The sequence below is a fragment of the Coenobita brevimanus genome, chromosome 56 (assembly GCF_032717465.1).
Source record: "Coenobita brevimanus isolate Jiangsu-jjx chromosome 56, ASM3271746v2, whole genome shotgun sequence".
In the NCBI taxonomy this organism is placed as follows: domain Eukaryota; kingdom Metazoa; phylum Arthropoda; class Malacostraca; order Decapoda; family Coenobitidae; genus Coenobita; species Coenobita brevimanus.
Window position 1 is genome coordinate 9,927,233 of NC_137009.1, and position 18,825 is coordinate 9,946,057.

The window sequence follows — 18,825 nt, forward strand, 5'->3', positions numbered from 1 at the left end:
TGGGGATGATGGGAGGAAGAGGGCTTGGTGTGGGATATGGGTATGTTGGTCTAGATTGTTCATTATTAAAAGATGATCTGTCTGGGATTGTAGTACCAGCCCTCTGTCTGTGTCAGGGTTGTTGACATGCCAGGCCGACGACTTGGCGTTGAAATCACCACCCAGGATGATGTTGGGTATGTTAGTGATGTGGTGTATCTGTGGAGAGTAATTGTGTGGTACTGTGGGGGACGATTGGGGGGGAATGTATGTGTTAGAGATTGTTATGCGTGATTTGTTACCAGTGCGTATTTTAATTGATTGTATTTCTATTTTGGTGTCATGTGGGGGGAAAAGTGACGGGTATCTGTAAAGTTGATGGATTCATGTACCAAGGTGATGAGTCCACCGCCACCGCCATCGGCCCGGTCTTGTTGAATGGTGGTGAAGTTATGAAATGTCAGTGTTTTCTGTGCTCGATGGGCCTCCCTCCTCGGCTCCTCCATCTGCTGCTGGGAGTTTGGCGTGCTTCACACCATTTAAAAAGTTTACAGCAGCTCTTTTAGAGTCCTCTTTATTTACAAGATTTTTTCTGGCGGGCCTTTTTTTGACCTGGTCCTCCCAAGGGAGGTAAATCTCAACAATAGCAACAACATCTCTCTCTCTCTCTCTCTCTCTCTCTCTCTCTCTCTCTGTTCCATTGCAGTACTGAAGAAGGTTCAATATTTGCAAAGTATGCTATAAATACCATTAAATTTAGCAGAAAGTGTAATAATAACATACACATTCAAACCTTTTTATTGTAAACCCCTCTGAAGGAAAACCGTTACAGCTCACTATTCATTCATTCATTGCCAGACGCCATGTATCCCAGACGGGGTGGCCAAGGGCTTAGAGTTAATTGTTTTACAGGGAGGGGCACTAATCCTCCACCAACCCCACTTGACACGTAGGGATGCCAACAGCATCTGGTGTTCCCAGGCGGTCACCCATCCAAGTACTAACCAGACCCAACATTGCTTAACTTCGCTGATCAGACGGGAAGCGGTGTACTCAACGTGGTATGGCCGTTGGCAGCTCACTATTATGAAGACAAATTTAGACCAGCAAAACAATATTACACTTTCAGTATCGTACTTCAGATTTATTAGTATGACCAACCCCAATTTGAAACCGAGCTGTTATTTTTCATTATGCTGGAACTGTAATATTAACCTCAAGGCATGGCAAAGAGTCAGTAATGTTGTTCCTAGACTGGAATGAAATGAGGCAATAGGAGAGTATCAAAAGGGTGACACAATATATCAGAAGAAGAGTAGCAGGGGGAAAGGACGAGTGACTGGTAACTCGCTATAATCCATTCAGGTCAGGGAAACCTTCTTCATTCCGTTCTTGTCAACTGGCGATTTTATTCAGGTCTAGACAATCTTTTCAAACTGGAGGAGTCAGATATGGCATTCTTAACTCCTTGACAACTAGGAGGTCTTTTCTAAGTTGAATAATATCGTTTTGGCATAAAATTAGAAAATGCAATATCGGACTGATGCGATACAATGTCTGCTTTGAGTAGCCTACCTCCTACCTCAGGGACCCATATGCTCCTGGTGGAGCATTGAAGGATTCCGTGATGGAAAGCTGAAAAATCACAGTCTAGCACTGCATTTATTTATCTTCATGTTCCTTTTCAACTTGACATAAAAGCATTCACCTTTTAACTCATTAATAATTTCTTGTTGCTCCCTCCTATAACATATTAAAAAAGTCATTTCTAGATGCAGAAATAGTTTAATCTGTCACTGATTACAATAATAAATTATTACCATCTGTGACTTTGTCTGAAATCAAGGAAATTACCTGGAGAGCAACCAAGAACATCATTGTATTAAAAGAGCTGATTGTAACAACGGCTAGTGCTACAGCTGGAACAACCTTTATACTGAAATGATTACCTTGCTACAGCTACAACTGTACGTCTTGACTAACACAGACAAAGAGGAGATGGAAAGACGAGCTAGCTGGGCGGAAACAGTGATGGCGAATCGCAAGATGATCGTCTGGCTGTGGATGACAGGTAAGTCGGCGAGAGATATTACCCTTGAGACAGGGTTCAGTCTCTCTACTGTCTACCGCTGGATCCGACGCTGGCAGAGGGAAGGAACATTGGCCCTGCATCCTTACTACAATCGTCGAGCCTCTCCAGTCATGTCGTGGGATGGGAGCACATGTACACCACTCAGTGTCGTTCAGCCACATTGTAAACCAGGAGCTGCACAGGCGTTTTGTTGTTCGGGAAATCTTCACTTTTAATCCAGAGTCCAGTTTTGATTGAGCCTCTCCATTTGCGATTTTACTGTTGGTTCAGTTGCTGGCAGACTGAATGAAAACTGGTCCCCCCAAAACTTTTCTAAATGGTCCTAGGGCATTAGAACACCAGCGGCTTCCAGTCGCTGCAGCAACTATCAAATTTCTTCAAGTGTTGCCCAGAGCAGCAGCGCATCAGCTGCTTAAGGTATCTTTAAACCCAAACTTTCATCGGGAGTGTGTCACACATTTCATACCTGATGAAGTATGCTCTATTAATCTAGTTTTTATATTTACCACTAAATCGGTCCATGGTATGTTTGAGACACAGGTTCTGAATCCCTACCCCAGTGAAGCATTTCCATTCATGTCCCACGAGAGCAATATATCAATGGCTGTCAATCTTAACTACAGCAACAAGTCTCTCCAAATGTTTATTGAAGCAGCAGCACATCGAGGACCTTCATTGCCATGCACCCTAAACCAGGAGCTATTCAGGCGTTTTTTACTGCTAGTAGTTCCCATTTACACCTCAGCATATATGCACCTAGCTACAATTGAAATGGCAGTCTCATCAACAAGTGCTTCCCTTTAGTTTAGATGTTTTCGTGTAGTGTTTAAAACTTACAGCGTTCCATCCCATAGTGTGTTTAATGTTGCATGGTTCAACATTCATCATATACGAGAATAAGATATTGTATAATGCCATTTGTTCAAACAAAGTGCAAGAAAGCCAACGTACAGTCTAAAAATGAGTAATGAGCTTATTTAATAGTCTGTTAACCCGCCCCATCCCGACCACTTTTCTACCACTGACTCCTCCCAATACCAACCATTTTAGGAAAATATTTTTTTTGGCTCAAACCTTTGCTTTTGGTGAGAAACATCGAAAATTCATAGAGAAATCGCTCACCTGAGATTTAAAATACTCCATACAGGTAGGAGTACCTCCTTACCTTATTGGGTTTTTCTATCAGGCTGGCATCAAAGAAAACGGGTTCTATGGGAGGATAACTATTTCACACCACTCATAAACGGTATTTATTTATTTACTTAGTACGAATTTATATGTAGTACAAGAGTATATTGGTTTTCAAGCAGTAATATAGGCATTAAAAGCATTGTTTCACTCACTAATACCTGACCTTTTTTTGCCACATTACCTGATCATCATTTCTAACTGTTTCTTCCTCTAATGCTATGTAAAGTATGTCCTCCACATTGTCATTGATTGGGGAATCACTCTGGCCCTGAATTTCGTATCGTGGCATGACATGGCTATACTGGCCAGGTCACTGATAACAGGTGAATTGCTGAGACAATGGCATGCAGGAAGGGGAGGAGGTCATGCTGGGTAAGGCATTGTCCCTGCCTGGCATCTTGTAGAGGAAGGTGTCACGTGTATAAGTACCAAAAATCACTCACGAAAATTGAAAATTGTGTAAATTAGGGACCTTGCAATTTTTTCGCGTTTACGTCTACGGGATTGGCAGTGACAAAACGTGTGGACGTTAAAGAACGTCGACGGGACACCACAGGTTAAAGACTATGTTACATCTTCTTATGAGAGTAATACATTTTGTTACGTATAGCTCCGTGACACTAATAGAAAAAAAAATGATGACCCCTTAAATATGCGATGTTCTTCATAATACAAAGTGTATTAATTAACATGCCCAAGTTAATGCATGGAAAAACAACTAGCACAATGGAGCAATTTTATTTTCATGTGAATGATTTCTTTGTTAAATTTTATGTACTCAGTGGCGTGACCAGAGCTTGAAGAATATCCTTGGCCACCCCAGTGGTCACCTAAGATTTCTGGGAGAAAGCCTTAGATACGCCCTGCAGAACTCTGTTTGGTCAACCCCATAATTAGCGTTGACCACCCCAGAGTGACCATATTTAAAAACATACAAAGTACACCCCTTCACATACATGAATATGAACTTCAGTATGATTTGTCATTAAATATCAGTATTTTTCTCTCATTACCTTTGCATTTAATGTAATATTTATTTGATGTGTATTTTTGTGAGTTGTTTGATGTGTATTTTTGTGAGGTGCCTGTATGCAACAGGAAGCAGACCTATGAACTGCAGCATTAACCTGCAAATGCAGGGCCACATTTTATGAAGTCGGCACCTCACGCCAGTCAATTTTTTTAGAAAGTGCAGAAATTTACTTGTTTTCGAACCTTAACATCTCGGAAACTATAGTACTTAGAGAAACGAGTTAATGACCATTTTACTCATCAACTCCTTCTCTTGCTTTGATGAGTAATGATGTAGGGAAGATAACTAATTTTCACCGTAAGATCGGCGTTAGAGCAGGATGCGTCCATGCGTCTGCCCATGGTACCGACTATGGCTTTGCTGTCAACATTGTAACTTACTCCACTATTAAATAAACTAGACACTGTTTCATCCAGGGCAGCCTTATGACACTATGAAGAGGCTTGGCAAGGGTGGATGATGGAATTGGTTACAGGCAGTGCAGTTGGAATCAGACAAAGAGGAACCTGAAGAAAGCATAGTACACCTGGCAAAGGCAAGCGACAGACTGACCCTCGCCTGTGTGGTACTGAGGGACTCCCTGTCCTTTGTAAACGAGAAGAAATGGTGGCCAGTTCAAACAGTAGCGTGAAGACACTTGCATGTAATGCTGGTACCTGGTGACCCTGTGGCAGTCCGATTTTGACGTGCATACACGTTTCCCGGCAGATGGGGTTTAAAATTCTTCAAAACTGTGTTCTTGAAGTAGCACTATCCTCATAAACACATTTATCTATGATCTTGGTTCTGCCCTTACTTCTGACATTTTCATAAAGTTTTCTTTTTTTTTTTTAATACAAAACCATTCTCATTATCTCCATACTGAGAAACACTCCCTTATAAAAGGTAATGTATGTGCAAAAAGTAAATACGTATATAATACTTATGTACTAGCTGTGGTGTGACTTCTCAGCATCTAATTTATGTGAAACGAGTGACAGTTATGAACCAGAAACCTGTTATATCCATAAAACTCTAATTATTGTTACTCTTTTAAAATACAGCATATGTATATCTTGATATCTATATCTAGAGAGATAGATGTATTGATAGACAGACAAGAAGATAGAAAGTTTATAGCTGTATTATAATTAAATATAGAGTTTTTTTTTTGCTGAAATGTTATTTTGTATAAGCTATCCATTACTGTTATGTAATAAATATAATAAATACAAAAATAGTTAGAAAATCTTCTTCCCCCTGCACATTTTTATAATCTGTTCCGGACATTAGTAATGACAGCCTCTTGATAACTTAACCGTGATTTTTTTCTATCCCCAGTAGACATTGACCTCGATATCCCGCTACCCGTCTGGCATTTCATTCTGAAAACGAATAAAGCAGCTCACTGCTGTTTATTCAGCCACTGGCAGAGATACCTGCCATATCCTTAAGGTAACGGGAGAGTGTGGCATGCCTGAAATTCCTTTAGAATAAATAGTCATCATGATCATCAGAACGAATGCATGGTCTTACAACTATCTTTTACTTATAATGTTGTAAAGGCTTACATATTTCTGTGCCTTCATTTTTATCTATAAAATATTATGAAAACAATATAGCGTATGAAAAAAATGGTAATGTCTACTTATACATGATGCAGATACTGGCACAGTATATTGAGTGTTTGGCACTTGCATTGTTAAGGGAAGTGAGTAATCAAAGGTCTTAGCTTTATTTTTACAGTGCAATTATCAAACCAAGGTAATGTGTTTAACGTTTTATTAATGAATCTGATCTACCATTTTGCATCTCTTCTTTTATTACTTCTGATTATGAAGAAAGATAAATATTGGAACTTGGAATGTCGCTTTCCATTAATCCTAAGATAATACAGTACTGAGACACTGTTATTAAAGGAATATAATATTGTACAAAGAAGTTTTATAAGCATTTTACTATGCATGATTCTTCCGTTTCCTTGCTCGTTTTTGTCGAAGGGCAGCTTAGAAGACAATGAACGGGACTTGACATGTGGGGGAACTCTCACAAGATACCTTGGCGGGCACCACTGTAGAGTATGGAGGTTTGGTTGCTGGTTGGATGCCGCATTTACGTCTTTCCACCCGGTTCTGCATTCTCCCTTCCCTTATGGACCCGTTGCTGTCTCATTTAAATTTGCTGGGTCTTTTCTTTTCTGTTGCCTCTTCCTTCCTATTTTGCCTTTGCTATCTACCATGTCCTTGGCATTAAACGGTGTACAATTCTTCACTTTCATCAGAATTCTAGTCGGTGGCTCTTACACTGTTGCAACAACGAGGACTGGTGTGTACCCCGTGGACTGTTGATCTTACCAATTGTAAGGGCCATGGTGGTTCTACACCTCTCCAGTGTCTGGACCTCTGCAGAGGCGAGCCTTACTATGTGGCTGCAGCTGCTAATCCGGGGGTGCTGTGCCTTTGGTGTAGAACTCTTGACTATTTGCTGCTGGACCAGCATAGTGATGTGCTGCTCTGATCTCCCACAGTGTGTTGCTATTCCTTTGGGTAGGGTTGGGAGTACATATTTTCCACTTGATTCCCGGTTGAATAATTGGCTGGCCTTTGTGACTCCAGGTTCCACTCATACCGTTCTTTCTGTTTTTTTGGCAGTCACGATGAGCCTTTTCTTTTCCATGTTTGATTATGGATATTGTGTCAAGTTCCCCCTCCCTGGTTCCTGCTGATATTTTGACCCCAGTGATGACCCCAGCTCCTCATCGTGCTACTTTTCTGATTCTGAATACTAATTATAAACCTCTATTCACCTCTGTTGTTTCCTCACATTTACCTGCACCAGCTTCCTCCTCACGATCCCCTACGTCAACGATTCCGTTCACCTGTTCGTCTACTTCTGTAATGACTAACCTTCTTTTCCTCCACTCCTTCCCACGTCTACCCTTCAAATCTTTGGTTTCCTTGTCCCGTCGTCATCCTTCTTCCTTACTCACCAACCCTTCCACAGCCATCTCACTCAATGGGCCCTAGATGTGATCGCAATATTCTAACATCAACACAAATATAGATAACCTCTCCCTTCATCTCTCTCTCTGGTTCGCCAAGTAGGCACTGACGCCACATACTCCATGTGATCCAATGGCTCTCATCTTCTTAGAGCGCTAATTTCAGCCCGAGCAGATAATAGTGAATTTTTAATAAATCTTTTTGGTAATTCTCTTTCAGTCTCTCCAGATGCCTAGCTAAATTCTTCTAAAGGCATTGTGCGTCTTCCACACTTTTTTGTCCTTTGGAAACCTAAGTTTTCCTGACTGTTTATGATATTCTAATAATTGTTTCCGAACAACAACACTCAGTATTCTCTGTTCATTTTTTTTAATCCTCCCAGTGGATGCCAGTAACAGCCAGCCAACATTGTCAATATGATAACTGATTTTTGTAATCATCCCCTTCTGTCATCAACTGGGGCATTGTCCTTCCTGTTGAATTTATTCCTCCCCATCGCCTGTGCTCTTCCTCCTGTCGCTTTGGCCACCTGACCAAGTGCTGCTGATCACAGGCTGTCTTCCCCAGCTGTGCTCAGGCTTGACATTCTTCCCCTGCCTGTCCTTGCAGCACCCTGCCTTGCAGAACTGTAAAGGTCGACATACAGCCTTTTGCAGAAAATACCCAGTCCACATTTTTGAAACAGGAGGGCATTGTTTTCACAGAAAAACTGGCCTTTCCCTTCAAGAAGTCCATCGCCAAGCACGTAGTTTACATCATTCTTCTGGCATCTCCTATGTGTGTGTGGCCCACACTACTCGTGTTGTGTCACTTGTGTCCTGCTCTTCCAATGCCTCGGCTTCCCTAACTGTCTCCAATTCTTTCTCTTCTCTTGTCTCCCTTTCTGATTATTCTTCCTCTTTTTCTTCTCTTCTTATCTGTGTCCACTCTACCCAATGTCCTTCCCATTCAGTATGTTCTCGGTCTTCTCCTACTTTACATTCTCCCTGTGAAGGCAAAGGTAAAGGTACCCTTGCGTCCTCCCTGTCTCATATGCCTGGTCTCTCTCCCTTTCCATCTACTGCCTTGCCTACACAACACTCCCCTTGTTCAAACAGCAATGCCATGGAGATTTTTTCAACTGTTTCCACTCAGCCTTTGTGTTCTGTTGTGGAAGTTGAATTCTTACAGAGTATCCTTAATTACCTTCACTGTACCTCATTCTTGCATACCCTTTTAACTACAGGAATACATTCCCTTCGCATCTCTGTCCCTCCTACTCCCTCCTATCCTTCCTCAGCCTCCCCCCCCCCCTGCATTCTGTTTCCCTCTCTTTCCCTGTGCAGTTGTAGACATTATATAAGCAACAGCATATATCTCATGACTCAGTGTACAGGACGTAGTGTCACACAGTTTCTCACTAGGAATGTCAATCCACATACTGTATATCCACAATCTTGTTCCAAATCATCAAGAATTCTTAAGATATGATGTATATCAAACACTCTCTTTGTAGTACTGACGACGAAGAATTTCATGACGTATTCAAACACGTGGACTAACCAGCCCTAGTCGGTTAGTCCACTTGAATCTACAAGACACTACATCACACAGACATCCTCTCCAAACTGTATATAATGTCGGAGAGATTCCCTTGAGATCAGAGAAAAAGGGAGAGAGGGGCTTGAGAGAAGGCCCGACACTAGGGTAATTAGGCCGTCACGCTTCGTTAAGCTGTAAGTCACTATTGGTATAACCGTGGAATAAAAACTCAGTAACCCAACAATGCTCACCTCGTTGACACTACGTCTCACGACTTTATTCTGGCTGTTCTTGACGATCCACAATCGACTTCCCTATCTCACTGCAAGTACTTACGACCACGCTATCGAGATTGGTGGCGAGCGGTCATAACGAACCTAAATACAGTGCAATCAAAACACGCCTCAATACACTATACAACGATCATATTCGTCATTGAGATTGGCAGCAGCAGTAAACTACAACAAACTAAGCCTTACGAGTGTATACAACGTTAATTGATATTAGTTTATACGTTCATCAATATACTGTATGCAGCAGACTACTCTCCTGAACTGCTACAGCGGTAAACTACGATAAATTACGCTACCGAGATTGGTAGCAAGCAGTAATAACGAACCAAGTACGATAAACTGCACCATCGAGATTGGTGAACAGCGGTAAACTACGACAAAATACGCCTTACGAGTTCATACTACCGCTACAACGGTAAACTACGATATCTGCCTCACTACGTTCACTGAGAGTGGTGGCGAGCTGTAAACAAAGCCGATTAACGTCTCAATCAAAGCAATCTACGACTCCTTTACAAGCAATAATCAGCAATTAAACAAACAAGACTCGCTCCTAACCACTTCAACTGCAATTCCACGATCTACGAGAAACAGTAGCAGTGATAAACTACGGCTATCAACAACTCTACAAGTCTATAAGCCTACAAGCCTACAGTTCTACGATCAAGTAACCACAAGCGAGTAATCAGGAAGAAGAACGAGTTACGAATGAGGAAAAACAAACTCTACGATTAACTACAGGTAAGAAGTCTATGAGACATCTTTATAATCTTCTACACGCACCTACAAGTAGCCGCAATCATCATCCAACAAAAAGTAAATTACAATAAGAAACGACCGAGAAGTGAGACAAAGAAGTGAGAAACGATAAGGAATAACAAGCAAAAGTGAGGAAGGAGGAAGTGAGTCTGTACTGTGCCAATAGTGTTGACCCAACATGGTGATGTAGCATCAACAGTTCAACACATTCCTCCTCCTTGAACCTCCACCACGACCTCCACCTTCTCCACCCCTACCATCACCACCATCATCTCCACCACGACTACCAGAGTGAGGCAGCTAATCAGCAGTGCGTCATCATTAGCTGAGTAGGGACAACGACACCAAGTGCTGAAGCTGTCATACCAGGATCTGACCTACCACGATCAAACACTACCAACACCCTTCAGCTATCAGCAGCAGCAGCACCCTAGCCAGCATTCCCACCAATTGAGATCAGAGAATCGAACATTTACTCTATTAGTTTAATAGTAGTACTTCTTTTACGTACAACCTTACGTATATACACAGTGATAGACAATACATATCCTTACATGAATATATAATGCATACATATGAAAATCTAGTAAAGCCAGAGAATCAAAATATAAGTATACATGTATCCTTCACATTACAGTGACAAGGAAAAGCAAGTGAAAATGACTAAAACAAATGGAGCTAGCAACAGTGTGCTATACTCAACCACACACTTTAGTACTTGCAGCCAATACATAAAGATGAATTTAAAAAAGAGCAAACATATCAAGTTGACTTCACAACCTCTGGAGGACTATAGTATCAAGACAGTGATGTGTGGTACAAACGAAACTAAGTGAATACTGTATATATTGTAAATATTATTGATCTAATTTTGTATAAAATAACAAAATGTGAGTTACATGATTATAATGTCATCTTAATTCAAACTGTGAAACTTAACTAAGCTAATACACCTATGGTATTTCACTTAAACAAGTACATCAAATATGGCTGATTCATGATACGATTGTATTGCTAGGATTGTATAAATTATATACATATGTGTCAGTTATACAGCTACAATGACCACACTTGTGATTAAAGCAATTATGTTACAATTGCCACATTCATGTAACTACAGTTTTATGGCCAACACAATTATGTAACAGTTGCATTAACAGGATGTAACTACAGTTTTATGGCCAACACCATTATGTAACACTTCTATTAACAAGATGTAACTATAATTTTATGACCAACACAATTATGTAACAGTTGAATTAACAGGATATAACTACAGTTTTATGGCCAACACAATTATGTAACAGTTGCATTAACAGGATGTAACTACAGTTTTATGGCAAACACAATTATGTAACAGGTGCAGTAACACAATGTTATGTTACAGTCAGACTTGCGTAACAGTTGCATTAAAATGATGTAACTACAATAGCATTAACACGATGTAACTGCCATTATGCAATATTCATACAAGTATGTTACTTTTACAGTAGGATGTATTTCACTAAATTAGGTTACAAGTTAATTGTAATGTGTATACTGTATATTATGCATTATGTTATGACAATATTTACTGTCGTTAGTACGAAAGTGGGAATGACCAAACGATATGTAGACATTATAAAGGCACTGGTATATATCTCATAACAAAATGTACAGGATGCAGTATCTGCTGGGGACATTCGCAGTTTCTCACTAGGAATGTCAATCCACATAATGTATATCCACAATCTTGTTGTCCCAGAGCATCAAGAATTCTTAACATATGATGTATCTCAAACAATCTCTTTGTTGTCCAGACAACCATGAATTTCATGACATATTCAAACACGTGGAATAACCAGCCCTAGTCAGTTAGTCCACGTGAGTCTACTATACACTACATCACACACGCACACATCCTCTCCAAGCTGTATATAATGTCGGAGAGATTCCCTCCAGATCAGAGAAAAGGGATAGAAGGGCTAGAGAGAAGGCCCGACACTAGGGTCATTAGGCCGTCACGCTACGTCACGCTGCAACTCACTATTGATATAACCGTGCAATAAAAACCCAGTAACCCAACAGTGCTGTAACTCACCTCGTTGACACTACATCTCACGACTTTATTCTGGCTGTTCTTGGCGATCCACAATCGACTTCCCTATCACCCACAAATACTTACGACTATGCTATTGAGACAGTCCCGCTACTCCTCCATGATACCACAGCCTCCCTGTCTTCCCCAGTCCCTTCCATTCATGATCTACCTATGCTTCCTGGTTACTCTCACACTCAGTGCTGTAAACAACCAGTGCATTTCACCTGGACTAAATTTTCTTTTTCATTTATTATGGCGTTTCTTCAGTGGAGTGTCAGAGGAATGCTTACCCATCATAAAGGCATCCATTTTCTTATTTCCTCACACACAGTTTTCTTCTCTCTCTCTCTCTCTCTCTCTCTCTCTCTCTCTCTCTCTCTCCAGGAAACCTTTCTTCGACATTGCCAGTTCTTATTCTGGATTATACTTTTCGTGGATCCCATTCCTTATGTGACATCACCCCTCTTATCTGTAATTATGACCTCTTTTAATATCTTTCTACTTGTTTTCCTATCCCTCTTACTTATACTCGTGTCTTCCTCCGTCAGTGGATCACTGTTAGCTCTCTCTATTACTCTCCTATCCATTTTCATTTCCAGACTTCACCTTACTTCATTCTCTCCCCATTTCGATTCTTCTCCGTCTTGACTACAGTGCCGGCATTCCCTGTCAGATGACTCAGCAATTGGCACTATGACAGACTTATCAAAACAGTAATTTTTTTTTATCAAGAGATCCTCAGCTTTAACTCTGGATCCCCTCCTCACTTCGAGCTACACTCTTGTTCCGTCTCTTGCTTAGATCTATCTTTTTGTTCACCTTGAATTTCTTTGATTTTCCGTTGGTCGGTGTTGGAAGACAGTTTTTAGTGATCACTTCCCTCTCAAACTCACTCGTACCTCGTTCTGTCCCGTTCCTCTTCCACCCTGTTGGTAGTTACATTATGCTGACTGGGAGTTGTTTTCTTATTTTTGCCTTTTCCTCCTACTTCTTTTTCCTTTCCACTTGATATATTGTCCAACTTTCTTCATCTTAGTTGCTGCCCTCCCTGCCATTCCCGGTGATACTCAACCATCCACTGCCAAGTGTGTTCCTTGGTGCACTCCTGCTTGTACAAGGACCCTCTGTGTATATCGTTCCGTCTGGAAAAACTTTCATCTCAAACGGACAGTCGTTATCTTTTATCCGGATTGACATGTTGCGATTTTCCACACATTTCTTGAACGTGGTAAAACTGGTCACCTTCCACAAAATTACCATCCCATGGCCATGACCAGTTCTTTATGTAAACTTCATGAATGGGTGATCATTAATCGAATCTTGTGACACCTTGAATCATGTTGTCTTCTTTCTCCCTTACAGTTCAGGAATCACCAAGCATGTATCACCTTATGTCGTCCCCTTCAACTAGAATATTTTATCCATTCTGCTTTCTGACTCTGCCAGTCAGTCATTGTTGTCTTTTTTTTTTTTTTTTTAGTTAAGAAAATGCTTACTATACGGCTTCGAGGAATCATATTCATAACTGGCATTATTCCATTTGTCTTCGTGGTAACATTGTATTTTGCTCAAAAATGTCTTCTTTATACATGCCTCTGAAAGCACACTTTTCCTGTGCATTTCCCCACAATGAAGGTGTACCCCAGGCCTGAGTCCTTAGTACGTTATAAATGGCATCATCTGTAACTTGCAATACTTTGGTGATAGAAACTCCGTGTACAAACAGCTAGATAAGGAGTTTATTACAAGCTCACAGTAAAATAGTCTACCCTTCTCGGCTGCCCGATATCAACTGATGCAATAATGCCGTCTTCAGGCGTGGGAGAGCATGCTGACCTAGCAAATTTAGTGGGGGCATGTATGCATTGGGGGGGGGACATATATACATCGGGGGTAGACATATTGTGGAGGGGGTACACTACTCCCCCGGGTAGTGGAGATGGTGTCTCCTGACACCAGGAGTTAAACGGTGGGTGAATATAGTAGTAAGGCAGGACCGGGGAGGTTCGTACAAGGGATAAGAATGATACAGGGGCAGTAGGGGAGATATGGCCATGTTGAGGGGAGGGAATTAGAAGGATATATACATATAAGATATACAAGGAATAATAGGTACAAATCCAGTAAGGGTCGAAGGGATATATAAACATAATGGGAATTGCACAATAATAGTTTGATACATGATAAACAAGGAGTAGATATGAGAGTTCTAGTGTTGTTCTTCCTTCATTTTTTTTTTCTTTTTTTTTGTGGATTTTCTGTAGGATACACTGGCACTGAGTAATGCATGAAAGAAATACCATCATTTTCTAGTAGGCAGAGTGCTGTTCACAGTTTGGGTAATTGTTAGATGGCAATGGTAGTCACGGAATGCGAGGGCACTAAGTACGGGGAGTTTCTACGTCGTGTGTAGGGCGTACTATGCCTGTAGCGACTCTGAGTTCCTGGAGTCGACGTTCCATTTTTCTGACACAACAATGCACTGCACAGATGATGAGTAGAAAACCTATGAAAGCGATAACCACAGGGGGAAACACAACTGTTGGATGAACCCATGAACGGCTGAAGGCCAGAGAAAATTGATCCATAAGGAAATCACTGTCATTGAGGAAGGTGAGCATGCGCAAGTGAGGGGAGGTGATGATAATGTTGGCAGAAGGTAGGGTTGAAGGCATGTCGATTGGTTGAAAGATGTCATAGGAGTGGGTACGAACAGCTTGGTGATAGCGAGTGGCGTAAGTGATGACGGACTCTGATTTGACGGTACAATAGTCAGGGGCTTTGTAGAGACCACTAGCGGGGACGGAGCGAACGGAAGAACCAGGACACATGATTGTGACAGAGATGGGAACAGCAAAGAAGAAATACTGGACATGGTTGAGGTGAGCATGGTGGACCGGGAGGGCAGGAGCTGGGACAAAAGAACAGGCCGAGTAGATGGAATGGTTGCGAACTAAAGCAGACTCACAGGGTGTAGCACTGCTAGGGAAGATAGCGAAAAGGTGGGCAGCACAGAGACGAGAGGTCGGAGTAAGGGAGGAACATTGCTGGAGGTCTGTGGAAAAAAGGAAGGCAACAGAAAGATGATCATGGGAGAGGAGGAAATATTCTGAAGGAACAGATACCTGTAACAAGTTGTTGAGGCGGAAAGGGAAGGGAATGATGTGGAAAAGGTTAAAGGTTATGGCAGAACGGAGAGGAATATGGACGACGACGTATGTAGTGAGAAGAGTGGCTTCGAGAACAGGATAATAATATGCAAGGGAGGAGTAAGGGAGGACTGGGGAGAGACCGAAGGTGGAGCGAGCCCATTCCAGGACAGAACGGAGAGCTGAGACAGGTACTAAGTCGGCAGTGACACGTCCATTGATAGCATCGACCAGGATACGAACCATGGTAGAGACTTGAGACAGGAGAGAGTCAATGGCCAGTTGGAGATTATCCATGTTGAGTTTGAGGTAGAAGAACTGAGAGATAACGTTGAGATCTGAAAGGTGGCATTGTAAGATATTGGTGAAATTGTTTAGAGTGGACGTGACTTCACTGAGTTGGGTCGTGAGCTTCTGTAACATAGTGTGTTGGATTTTAAGGACTCGGCGTTGTGATTCTAGGGCTGAAGCTAAATGAGTGAGATCAGATTTGAAGCCAGAAATGTCACGGGCTGTAGCAATGCCAAACAAGCCACTCAGAATCTCACCGCCGAAGTCGAAGAGACCTCGTTTCACACGAGAACGACCCACGGGTGTCTGAATGGAAAATGTGTCATTGAGCTCAGTGAATCTGTTACTTATGTATTGCAATTGCCAGGAGAGTGGGAGGAAAAGGTTATAGAGATACTCATTCGCGTTGTGTGTCCCCATGAGGGAAGTGAGATGGTTCCTGATTCCGTGGAGCTGGTGCGCATAGGCAGGTAGGGCAATGGCTACGTCAGCCAGGGGCGCAAGATCGTAGCGCAAAGAGGCGATGTCGTCGATAAGCATTACCTCGCCTCCCGAGCCGACCAAGGCCCCGGGACGTACTCCACCATCGTCCTGACCTGACCCAGACCCCAGGAGGGTCAGCACTGCCAGCAGGGAGATCGCTAACATCGTACCTAGAAAATCAGGGTAGAGTTAATGGGGGAGGTCGGGAAGAGGTTGATGGGCAGAGCGCAGTTTGGACCGATATTGATTGATTGATGAATGAGCAGGTGGAGATGGAGAGGAAGGAGACTGAGGGATAGGTGGAGACAAAGTAGACTGAGGGATGGGAAGAGGGGAAGAGGGGGCAGGAGGTTGTGTAAGTGACTCTTCCAACACGAGGCCACGGGGTGCTTGCTTTAAGTCATCGACGTGGACCCATCTGGTGTCCCTAGTGGACAGGTCCTGGAGGTGAAATTTGTTGCCTTGTTGAGTGAGGACGCGGTGGGGCCCTGTAAATTTGTCATCCAACTTAGAGGAACGCGTATGGGAATGGGCAAAGACAAGATCGCCTACATTGATAGTGATAGGAGAGGCGGACTTATGTTGGCGCTGCAGCATGTCCTCCTGAGAGGAAGCCAAAGTGGATTGGACATACTGGTGGATTGTCTGGAAGTTGGCCAATTTTAGTTTAACATAATCATCCATGTTGTAGATGGGTTCTGGCTTTGAGGATAAGAGAGAGTATGGGAGGTCCTTGTCAAAACCAAAGAGGACGAAGAAGGGAGATTCAGCAATGGATGCATTGATGGAACTATTGATGGAAGATGCCACTTGGGGAATCCAGTCATCCCAGGACGAACTATGGGAGCCTAGATGTCTGAGGCACTCTAAGATTTTTCGGTTGTGGCGTTCTACAAGGCCATTGGAAGCCGGATGGTTAGGCACGACATTGCACTTACTGATCCGAAAGCGGCGACAGATCTCATCGAGAAGGCTATTGTTGAACTCTGTACCGTTGTCAGTAAGAATGGTATGAGGGGTACTGAATGGGCAAATTACGTGATCTACAAGGGCACGTGCAACGCTCTTCGCGGTCTTGTCGGAGAGGGGAACGAGAACACAGTAGCGGGAGAAGTGGTCGACCGCTACGAACAAGTACTCAGCGCCAGATTCTGTGAGAGGAAGTTTTAAGAGATCGATTGAGACAGTTTCCCATGGTCGTGATGGGATTGGGTATTGTAAGAGAGGTGCTGGTAAGCCGGTTGATCCTTTGTGACTGTGGCAGGAGAGGCAAGAGTCACAGTGGGCATTGATATCGCGGCGCATGGTTGGCCAATAGTATTTGAGACGTGCTTGGCGCAAGCATCGGTCTTTACCTGGATGGGAAGCTTGATGAGTATTATGAACAATATGAAGAATCTTTGGTATCAGGGCAGTGGGGACAACAAGTTGGCGTACTTCGCGATTGGGCATATCTTTGCCTGTTAGCAGGGTTTTCCTGTACAAGAGATCATCATCTAGCATGAACTCATCTAGTGATACTGGCAGAGTAGGTAAGGTCGAGGCATCGCCAGATTCTAGGAAATAAATGACGTTGGACCACATGGGGTCTTGGCGTTGAAAGTTTTGAACAACTTCTGACGTTAGTGGAGTGTTTTCAGTTACTTCAGGCTGCAGTGATGTTATAGCTGCTGCTACGTGACGTGAGAGTGTGTCTGCGACTACATTCAACTTGCCTGGTACATATTGAAAAGTGGGATTAAAGTCCTGGATGATGATAGACCATCTAGCTAGTCTACCTGTTAGGTTGTGATTCTTGAACAAATCACATAGTGGAAGGTGGTCTGTTTGGATATGCACTGGATAACCATAGACTATATCTCTGAAATGTTTCAAGGACCAGATTACCGCTAGCGCTTCGAGATCTGTGACACTGTAGTTACGTTCAGCGGTTGTAAGGGTGCGACTAGCATACGCTATTACGTGCTTCCTTGATGCTTCATCGAGTTGCATCAAAACGGCACCAAGTCCAGTGCCTGAGGCGTCTGTGCAGAGAAGGAAGGGTGTGGTATAACCAGGGAACGCTAGAACAGGGGCATTTACAAGAGCTGTCTTTAGCTTTTGGAAAGCCTGTGACTGGTCGTTAGTCCAAACAAAGGGCACATTCTGCTTGAGTAAGTGGGTCAGAGGAGCGGCGATCTGCGCATAATTCCTGATAAAGCGACGATAATAGCCACTGAGGCCCAGGAAACTTCGTACAGCGTCGGTAGTGGTAGGTTCTGGGAAGTTAATGATCACCTTAGTTTTATCCTCATTAGTATGAATGCCTTGTGCATCTACGACATGGCCTAGGAATTTGATTTTCTTTCGCAGGAAGTCACATTTACTGAGATCGATTTTCAGGCCTGCAAGCTGGAGGCGTTCAAAGACTTGCTGGCAACAAAGGCTGATGAGTTCCGTACGAAAATCAGCAAAGGTACGAATGCTATCGAAATGTCCTGCACGGATCGCGGATCCGATGTCTGATTTACCATGATGCAAGCGACCGAAGAGGTAAGCTACTTTGAGCGATTCCTCGGTAATTTGTCTATTATTTATTTCGGTTTCGACTTCTCTGAGGAAATCATAGACAGACCAAGTTGGGTCCTGGCCGGTAAATTTGGGATGATTGGCATCGTCGAGATAGATAGACTGTGGAGGGTTGGCCATGGCTGGAAGTGTAAAAGTGGCGGCAGGAGAGGTGTGGGAGAGAGAGAAGGTAGTGGCAGTTAAGGGCGAGCAAGATGGGGTATGAAGGGAGGCAGGAGAGGGAACGACAGGGGAAGGAGTAGAGGAAGAAGAAGGGAGTGTAGAGGCAGGAGTAGAGGAGGGGGTATCTGGATTTACGAGGGTAGGACGGGTAGTAAGTGATTCTGCGGGAAGTGAAACGGGAGTCTCAGGTACAGGGCGGTGGTACTCTTTGCCACTTCGTAAATGAGTGATTGTGTTAGAGTC

General features: G+C 42.9%; 1 non-coding gene across 1 annotated transcript; it reads right to left on the reverse strand.

Moving 5' to 3' along the window:
- Positions 1–935: 935 nt before the first annotated feature.
- LOC145401833 (5S ribosomal RNA) lies at positions 936–1,054 on the reverse strand. Its single transcript, XR_013897674.1, has one exon. It is a non-coding gene; the product is annotated as a 5S ribosomal RNA (ribosomal RNA).
- Positions 1,055–18,825: the final 17,771 nt, after the last annotated feature.